The sequence below is a fragment of the Lepisosteus platostomus genome, chromosome 3 (assembly GCF_059453375.1).
Source record: "Lepisosteus platostomus isolate fLepPlt1 chromosome 3, fLepPlt1.hap1, whole genome shotgun sequence".
NCBI lineage: Eukaryota > Metazoa > Chordata > Actinopteri > Semionotiformes > Lepisosteidae > Lepisosteus > Lepisosteus platostomus.
Window position 1 is genome coordinate 40,933,987 of NC_142613.1, and position 10,590 is coordinate 40,944,576.

The following is a 10,590-nucleotide window of genomic DNA, read 5'->3' on the forward strand; positions in this document are numbered from 1 at the left end:
CTGGGCATCCCAGCCCAATAGGTCTGGGGTGTCCCCCACCCACATCTGTAGTTGAAACTCTACATCTTTTCCCAAGCATATCGTGACAGCTTGTATCTCCTTTAAACACAACCCTTGGCCTCTATTCCTGTAGCCTCCTGTCACCTGTTAGAAAAAAAGATCACATCTTTTTGCTGTTTTAGTCGATAAACAGGACAACTGTGCTCCTGTGTCCCCCCTTAGGGAAACCTGGACACCATTTACTTCACACTGTAAGATTATTTCACTTTTATTTAAATTCTATGATAAACTTAGGAAGGCTAAAAAGAGGCTTTCTAGTTTAAATCTATTATTTCACGCAAGGCTCTCATTTTAGCTTCTGACATGTTCTTTAACTGTGAAATCAAGCCTCTTTCTTACAGTTTCTCCAAAAAGTGCCCTTTTTATAGTAACTGCACACCAGCTTATTAGTAGTTTTGTCTTTGGGGTTTTGTCCCCCTTTTCCTACAGGGCTAGTTAACAAACCCCCCCATCTGGCTATGCCCAAACAGGATATTTATTCCAGTCCTCATTTTTTTCTTATTTCTGGGTATAATTTGTGGGTCGCACTATAATTGCGAACAACTGGCGGTCCTTTTTCTCCTCCTTGGGAGTCTTTTTACAGAGCTTTTCAGAGCTTGCACTTTTGCATACATGCTTCGCGAGTTATTAAATCAAATTTCTCTCCGCTCTCCATAATATCAGGAAAGCATAGTTGTACATTCTTGGCAACATCAGGTTTTAACCCACTCAAGTAAATTTGTTTTATTACTGTGGAAGTATCTTCATTCAGTTCTTTTTCATCGGCTTACCCCGAGTATACTATCCATAAAGTTATAAACTTTTCTGTAAAATCTGAAACATCCTCACTTTTCTTCTGCTGACATGCTGTTACTTTTCTCCAATCAATTTTTGGTGGGAGATGCTCTTTCAAAAATCTCCACACTAATTCCCACCCTTCTCCCAGATTCTCTCTTAAGACGTTCTATTTTTTTCTTTTTCTTTTTCTGAATATATAACTTTGTTTCGTTCAGCCATTGCTTTTAGATTTTCCGTCAGGGTTTTTTGTGTCTTATCCCATTCCATTTTCTCTACGATATTCTGTCGAATTCTCAAATGTTTCTCTAAAATAAAACCTGTCTCTGCTTATTTTTAGCCCATTGTTCATATACTTTTCTACATTCCTGTTCAGACCATATTCCATCCTACAGTCCATATTTCTTTTTAAGTTTCACTTTGCATTCATCTAATTTCTTTTTCTCTGACACACAGTCAGAAACCTCCACTAATTTTTCTTCACACCAAACTGTCTTTCATGTCTCTCCCACGCGCCCCGCGGAATCCCATAGTCGAGACAACCTGACGAACTATCACAATTCGGGAACGCGGACCAGGTTCCAAATCCTGGTTTTACTAACACACTTGAATCGAGTTACCACCCTCGGCTCTTCTGCGAGTACAGTTCGAGTTACTACCCTCAGCTGTACTGCAGTCGTGTACCAGGATACGACAACAGGAGTTTTTCTTCGCGTACCAGGATACTACACCTGGTTTTACTGCACGGACAGGGAGGGACGCTATTCCTTCAGCAATCCCTCTTTTTCTACCCTGCCTTCACAATTATCAGACATCTACAAACACATACACCATAAACTCATTTTTTCTTTTGTACTCCCTTCAGCGTCAGAAAAACCCTCGACAGTAACATTGTCACTGATTTCGGAAAGGACGAACCATGGAATGGCAGTAGAGCGAAAAAGACCCTATGCGTAGCGGCGAGACGGGAGTTAGCCGTATAGAAACCAATGCCCTCAGGTAGTGGACATGGGGAGACCTGGTGCTAGGTGGGTCTCAGGACATCTGAACATCAATGCTGAGCGAGTAGCAGAGCAGAAGCAGGAAATAAATAGGCTACACAACAAGACACACCAGAAAGACAAGAATACTCACAGGGAACTAGGAACAGGAGGAAAGTAGAGCTCCCTCTAGGTGTACAGGTCGTGTCAAACATGGAGAGGATAAGAACTGCCTAGCTTTTCCTTTCCACCTCTCTGTCAGAGTTCCTTCAGCTGGGAGTACCCTGCTCACAGCGCCAGAATTTTTGTGTCATACAAATGACAAATTTCAGGTGTCTGTTAAGCAGAAGTCTTTTTATTTCATATGCATATGGAAGAACGGTTTGCAACCGTCTGACTCAAAAATAAGTAACTAAAGATGGTCTTTTATACCACGAAACAAACAAGTTACTACGATGCATTCTGAACAAATGATTAGATAACAACACAAGCCAATATTGTTATGAATTATATCTAAGTTGCAGACTAGACAATAGTTCGTTCCTTTCATATGTTCTGTGCACACAGCCAGCTTACCTAATACATGCCCTCTTATCCTACTGACCAAGGACAGGCAGCACATTTATATATTTGGGCGCAAAGCCGACTTCAAGCCACTAGACTGTATAGTTTACAAAACTCATATTATTATCTCACTTCCAGGTGTCTCCCTTATCTCTTCACCCGGTTAAATGATACTGCAGTGGAGAGAGATATAATCTACGTGTTTATTATTTATCAATGTTCATCACCGCAGCTCATTTCAGCAAACATTTACTTTGAAACATTTACTTGCTGCTGTTCTGAGTTCACAGTTGGATTTCAGGTGACTTATTTGAAATTTATTTTGAACTTTGAACCTACAGTATTTGAATCCTGTTTAATGTATTTTATTTTTTTATACTTAACTCTGAACTCTGAATTTTGAATTTAATTTTTGTACAAAAAAAGAAGGAAAGTTTTTTCCTGAAATTTAAGAGTGAAAGACAGTGCAGTAAGAAATAAGATGATGTTAATGAAGTTAAATTGATTTTTCATTATTTTATTGAATAAAGGTGTATGGCTACTGAACAATGCCAAACATTATTTGTCACAGCCTTTCTCATTTACAAGCCATAATTTTCAACTAAGCTGATTAATAGATTAACCATTGTAATAATTGCCTGAATTAATCGATTAACAAAATATTAGTTTGTTGCAGCCCTAGTTAAAGCAAAGTTGATGAAATGTACAGATGCAGCCATTCAAAACAAGCAGGGTATGCTGCAGTATAACACGGTGGGCATGTCGCAGTATATCACATCATACCGTATGCAAATTAGATTATGTTAATAGTATCCGGAATCACCTTGTAAAACCACCAGGTGGAGCTAATAAAGGTTAACCTCTCCTGTACAGCATTTGAGCTGTCACCAGAAAACGTCGGTTTCGAATCCCGATCACTGCTGAGGGACAATCTTTATTCAATTAAGAATTTAAGTTGTATACTCTTTAGACTTTTAAATTTAAACAGTGTATTACAGCATGTTAATCATTAAACATTAAAAAGGCGGTATATTTTCTAAAAGCAAGATTTTTCTGTTGGACAAAAGTACACAACCTACCACCTTTATCATAAATATTTTAATTATGCAGGAATATTTTATACATCAAAGTCTTTACCGAAGATATTACTAATAGTATTAATAATGAATGACCTTGGACAAGCTCTTAGCTCAAAGTATTACCCTGGTCCACATTCTTTGGAGCCGTCTTTGTAAATGAAAAGAGTTTATTTTTTCGTTGACAAAAAGTAACACCACAGCATTTAGTTGATCCGATCACGCATTTGTTTCCAATCATACAAAGTAATTCTTGAGAATCTCCGATTCACCATGCCTTTCACATGCTCATAAATGATATTAATTTAGGAACATAAACATATTACTGTATGTAAACTGTACTGTATATTGCTGGTCTTGGTAGTTTAAAAAAAAAATACACACCAGTATTCCATTTCTCCCTAAACATTTTAAGCATCAAAGTCTTACATGTTGTTATTTGGGAAACGTTTTTACGTGCTCCTTCTGACCATATTAGGATTATATACTTTGTGAAAAGTGATAGTCTTTTAACCTTTTCTGTGAATTCGCTTGTTATCTAACAAATGCATACTTTCAGAATTTGATTAACAGGGAATATAATATCCAATTGCGTATCTAAACAAATTAATAACGATATAATTATATTCATGTACTGTCTTGCGGAATAAACTGAAGAGGTTAGTTAATGCGACACGGAATTATTAAGAAGTATCACCTCTTTTTACACTTGAGAACAAATGAGAACATTCCACTCAGTGGGCGGTGAATTGTTATCTCAATCACCTGCTAATTCCTTTTACACCACTGGACGACAGGAGAATGGACTGTACTATATCTGTACAGAATGTGTGTTTCAATCAATACAGTAATTGATTAAAATTGCAATCGCGTGTTTAATTAAATGCCTTTTTTGATTCAAAATCTGAAATTTTGACCACGCACGAATATTCCTATGTCCGTATCTTCGCAAGGGAATGAGTGTGAATTTTAATACTAATTAAATGACCGCGGGCACTTTCCGCCCCCTCTACATTCTCAGAGAAGAACAGACTAACCTTCTAATGAAAGACGGTCCACCCCCTCCCCCCAGCACGGACAGGAAAATTGCCCACAGGCACTTAAACTTAATATGGTCAGTAACAGTAAACAGTAACATGGTCAGAAGGAGCACGTACAAACGTTTCCGAAATAACCACATGTAAGACTCTGATGCTTAAAATGTTTAGGGAGAAAGTGGAATACTGGTGTGTATTTTTTCTTTAAACTACCAATACCAGCCATATACAATCTGTAACGTAGGGATTTCTATATGTCTTTATTTAGTGGTTACATTAGTGACAAAGGCTAAACTTTTAGCTTCAGTAACGCGTATGCCGTATGGCATACATGTTTGTTTTGGGTTTTGCTTGTTCACATATCTCTCCTTTTTATAAAACGACATGGTTGAAAACTGTTCCAGAGCCAATGTTGTTTCATCAGTGAAATGTACATCATGAAATGCCTCTCCCTGTTCAATCCACTGGAAAAAAGAAAAGAAGATTAAATCATCTGATGGTCATAAACGATATGCATTTAGGAACAGCATCAGAGATATGTTTTTAACTGCACTGCATCAGAGAGATAACCATAGTTTTTTTTTTTTTTACTCCCTGGCGGAAACTGGCTTCCATGAGAATCAGTATGGCTCAGAGATTAAATAAAACTTCACTCGCACCAAACAAATGTATATTTCTAAGTATCACAACATGATCGAATTTAAGTCATTTTAATAACAATGAATAGTCACCTATGCGTTACAATATAAACATTTATATTGATTTAAATCGCGTTTAAATCGGCTTTATTTAAAACCCATAAATAAAGCTGATACTGTTTAGTCTTTTAATTATTTAAAACTGTATTACAGCAGCACAATGCACAATGCAATGTAAATCGCTATCTTTGTCTTCTGTGTAATAATGTTTACCTCTCTGTCCAGCAAATTAACAATAGTAATAATAATTAACTTTATTGTATATGGTGCCTTTAAAGGTGGCTCCTCAAAGTGCTTTACAGGTTAAAAACAATAACAACAATACTGTTAGGCTGGGCAAACGATTTTTTTTAAAGAAATACAAAATGAGATATAATGATGTGTTCCAGCTTAGACATTAACGAAGAGCATAACACGTGGCGGCGTAGCTGTTGGCTCTGGCTTTCCCATCTACTGTATTACCGATGCACTGCAAATACAACCCCTCTCTCTGCGGGAGTGCTGGCTGTGACAAATTAAACCGGTTTCACAGGTATTTTCAAAGTAGAAAGGGGCGAGATTTCCAGCTAAAGACACCTCACCCCTTCAAAAACCCAGTAAGTACAGTACTTACAGATGCAGCCATTCAAAATGCGCGGGCGATACTGCATTATTTTGCTGTGCATTTTACGCAGTCTACCGCGAGTTACCGGTAAATACCGCTAGTTACCATAAATTCTCCTATAATACCGCAAGCAAAATAATAGTATCCGGAATTTCCCCAAGGTGGAGCTAATAAAGCTCAACCTCTCATGTTTGAGCTGTCGCCATCAAAGTCTTTAACGAAGATATTACTAATAGTATTAATAATGAATGACCTTGGACAAGCTGTAAACTCAAAGTATTGCCCTGGTCCACATTATTTTTTTCATGGACCGTCTTTGTAAAAGTAACACCACAGCATTTCGCAATCACGCATTTGTTTCCAATCATGCAAAGTACAGTAATTTTTGAGAATCGATTCACCATGCCTTTCACATGCTCATAAAAGAGATTGATTTAGGAACATAAACATATTACCGTATGCAAACTGTACTGTATACAGTATGTATATGTATATTTAATGTCTTAACTGTGCCCGTTTAAGTATTGAATATTTATATGGAATTTTACCACTGAAGGGAAATCTTAGTACCTGAGCATTAAAAGAATAGGAGCATACTGTAACGCGTGTGAAGGCCATAAACGATATTAATTTTGGAACTTAAACATACAGTATATGGCTGGTCTCGGTACTTTAAAGAAAACATACACACCAGTATTCCATTTCTCCCTAAACATTTTAAGCATCGAAGTCTTTAACTAACGTGATACCGGAGTCAACAAGCATACTTTTAGAATTTGATTAAAAGGGAATATAATATGGAATCGCGTATCTAAAGAAATTAATAACGATATAATTATATTCATGTTGCAAAAAAACTGCAACGGACAATAAAACTCCCTTGCTTTTAACAGAGCGTTCCATAATTTCTAACTACGAAAATTATTTAAACTGCGACACTTATCATTCAACCAGACCTCAAAATATCACAAGGATCCCCAAGAGCACAGCAAAGACTGTATTAAAAGAATCATGTATCTAAAGAAATTAATAAGATATAATTATATACGTGTACTGCGACGGGGCTGTGTAGGGCTGTTTCACCTCTCTCTTCATGTGACTCTATTCAAAAGCCATTTAGCAAAGGGGGGATGAGAAGAGTGACAAACTAGTATACTTTAGATCTTTTTTTTTGAACTGGGGAAAATCTGATCATTTTTCTCTATAACAATAATAAAAAACATTGCCACACCCGGACTGTTAAACCAACGCATTAGCACGTCAAAGCCCATTGAGGAGCCGGGCGCAATAATTGTTTTGTCCCTTGATTTACTGATCTGCATTAATTACAGAAATCCTGCTCTTTGCAGACGACCTGGTCTGCTGTCGCCCACAGAACAGAGGCTGCGGCAGAACCTGGCACTGCTGGAGCAGCACTGTCAGACCTGGGCGCTGACAGTCAATCTGGACAAGACCAGAGTTATGGTTTTCCAGAAAAAAAGCCAGACCTCCCTTAGTCTTCCTGAAATTGTTGGATTATGAGTGAATAAAAGCATCTTATTAAAAACACGTTTGCGTTTGTTTGGGAGCTATATTATGTATTTTTCATATGTAAGATATAATGATGTGTACCCGCTTACACATCGCACGACTTTAAAAGCTAGAAAAACAGGTTTCGATTCACATTGTCTGGCGAGCCTTGTTTTGTCAAAAGGACAGCACAAAAAAAACAGACAATACACAGGGGGGGGGGGGGAGGGCAAGCGAGAGAGAGAGATTTTTTACCCTCTGTCAAAAAAAAACAAATCACCCGGGGCAGAGACTCTGGGGGGATCATTGTGTGGTACAGAACGGAGCTCAGTCAATCCAAACAAGTTCAGTAGTAAAGAGAGAAAAGTCAACAATTGATTTAAGGACGATCTGTCAAAGTGCAATGAAATACAATACTGTTGTTGTTGCTGTTATTGTTGTTTTTATCCTGTAAAGCGTTTTGAGAAGCCACCTTTAAAGGCGATATATAAAAGTGCTGATTCTTATGGAATGTATTCCACCGGGGATTAAAAAAAACTGCAACGGACATAAAAACTCCCTTGCTTTTAACAGAGCGTTTCAGAATTTCCAACTACGAAATTGATTTAAACTGCGACACTTATCATTCAACCAGAGCTCGAAATATCACAAGGATCCTCTAGAGCACAGCAAAGACTGTATTAAAAGTATACTAACGACAAACTAGTATACTTTAGATCTTTTTTTCTTAACCGGGGAAAATCTGATCATATTTCTCTATAACAATAATAAAAAACATTATTTTACATATCACCTTTATGTGATATCACCTTAAGGACAGCACATACAAGGCTTAATTGCACAATGGACTGCGCAAAGAAATTTAAAATAGTCTTCTTTAGGTGTGAGGGCAGGAGTGGATCGCAGAAGGCATAATCAGCAAATTAGGAAAACAAAGAACAGGACAGGTGAGACGTTTATCCAGAGAGCGAGTGATCAGAAAAAGGAACAGCTGTTACGCCGAGGTTTTACGCTCTCTCTCTCTGCTGAATGAATAAAAGCATATTATTAAAAACACGTTTTCATTTGTCTGGGTATTTACTTTGTAATCTGTGGTTTACATCTACTGTATTGCTTTGAGATGCCACTTTTAAAGGTGATGTGTAAAATAAAGTTTTTATTATTGTTATAGAGAAACATGATCAGATTTTCCCTGGTTCAGAAAAAAGACGATTAAAATCTGTAATCTTTCCACTTGTATGTCATTGGAAAATACAAGAAGTTTCTGCTTTGTGTAAGGATGGTATCAAAAAGTAATCTAAGTGGTGAGAAAGCTGTGCTCCTCAAAGCGCTTTACAGGATAAAAACAATAACAACAATAATGTTAAGCTGGGCAAACAATTTTTTTATAGAAATACAAAATGAGATATAATGATGTGTTCCGGCTAAGACATTAACGAGTACAACCCCCCTCTCCGCGGGAGTGCTGGCTGTGACGAATTAAACCGGTTTCACAGGTATGTTCAAAGTAGAAGGGGGCGAGATTTCCAGCGAAAGACACCTCCCCCCTCCAAAGCCAAGGAAGTACAGTACTTACTAGTTAAGAAAGCTAGGCTCCTCAATGAAATCGCGTTAACATGCTAATGCGTTGGCGTAACAGTCCGGGCGTGGCAAGCTTCTAATGTCAACTCGACTCGATTGGAAGACAATGAACATATTCTAGCCCTAAATGAATTAATAGCAAACATGGTTTACATAAAATACATTTTTCCAAGAAAGTTTATAATAATACGATCTATAGTTGAAATCTGAGCCTAAATAAAAAGAAAAAGCATTTTCAGAGAGCAATCACGCTGTGTTTATGCAGAAAAAGTGATTAGGTTTATGAGCAATCTAATTACTTATTTGTTTAAAACGCTATATAAATTAAAGTTTATTAATTTGCTCGACAGAGCGGTGAACATTATTATGGATAAGACAAAGATAACGATCCTGATCAGTTTAGAAATCTGTGTACGCTGTAAGGTTTTTACTTCTTAAACTTTTAAAATACACGTTTTGAATAGAAATAAATCATCTTCCTGGTACAGTATGTGTAGCAAACCAGCACGTCTTTTTTCTCCAATCAGAGGGGTTAGACGCTCGGTTAAAAGCAAAGGAGATTGTCTGTTATAGTGGACATAAAAACAAGAGTTCGCTGGCATTATATCCTAGAAGACACAGACCGGCGCCAGACTGAGAGAATGTCCGCAGTGTAAAAAAAATGCCTGATGAACTAGGGATTGGACAGTTTCCAAGTGCTTGTACAATCGATGGAAATGTTCAAATAAATGTGCAAAAGAAATAAACAAAATAATCATTTATTTCTTTATCATATTGGCTAGCTAATGTCCTCTCTTTTCTAGTTAGTGGCTGTGTTTCTGCGTTGGGTAGTGTAACGTTGCCATAGCCAAAATGTAATGTAGTGGCTCTCTAAAGGCACCAGTTCTGTAGGGTTTGGGCATTTACTGGGACAATTATTAATCATAGCAGTAAATCACAAAATTGATTCTTTTGATGGCTTTAGATTCCAACCATGCGACATAACTCAAACAACGCACACACACAGGTACTAATACACGAGGATACATTTATTAATACATAGAATATGCATGTAAAACTAACAGATCTTATCGAGAGGGTTATCAGAATACAAAAGGTATATATTCAGTCAGTTACAAAGTGTTACACATATCAAGAGGACATACGTTCAGTATATCATTCATTAAGACCGTTTCATAAATGAACTTGGTTATAACTTCTACATTAGATACTCAAAACAAGTACATAGTTCTTAGGAATTAAATTGATATCAACTGGTTGGGATAACAATTGAATTCTCGAGCAGTAATGCAGTGAAGTTGAATACTCATCCAATCTCTGGGGACTCAGATCTCCTGCGGGCACAAAGAAACAGTTGCAGGCTGTTGCTGTCCAATCCGCGCTCTCTGGCTCGGTGCCAGGCTGTGCTGTGCGGCTTGCGACGGTGCGCTGCTGATGCTCACTGACCGGCTAGTTAGTGTTGGCTTTAACTAGCAAAGTTTGTGCACAGGAGAAAAGATGACTGTGGGTCCCAGCAAGTCAGGAAGAGGACCGGTTCGTTCCTGATGAAGAGCTAGTTCTGAATAGTGATTCAGCTGTCCACAGTTCCGACCTGTTCACGAGGCCTGCTGCTGGTGCTAACCTTGGGTGGATCCTCTGGTTACTCTCTGGCAACCTCCGCTCTAGACTCTTAGAACAAAGGAAAGTTCTGGCACTCGGACACACTGG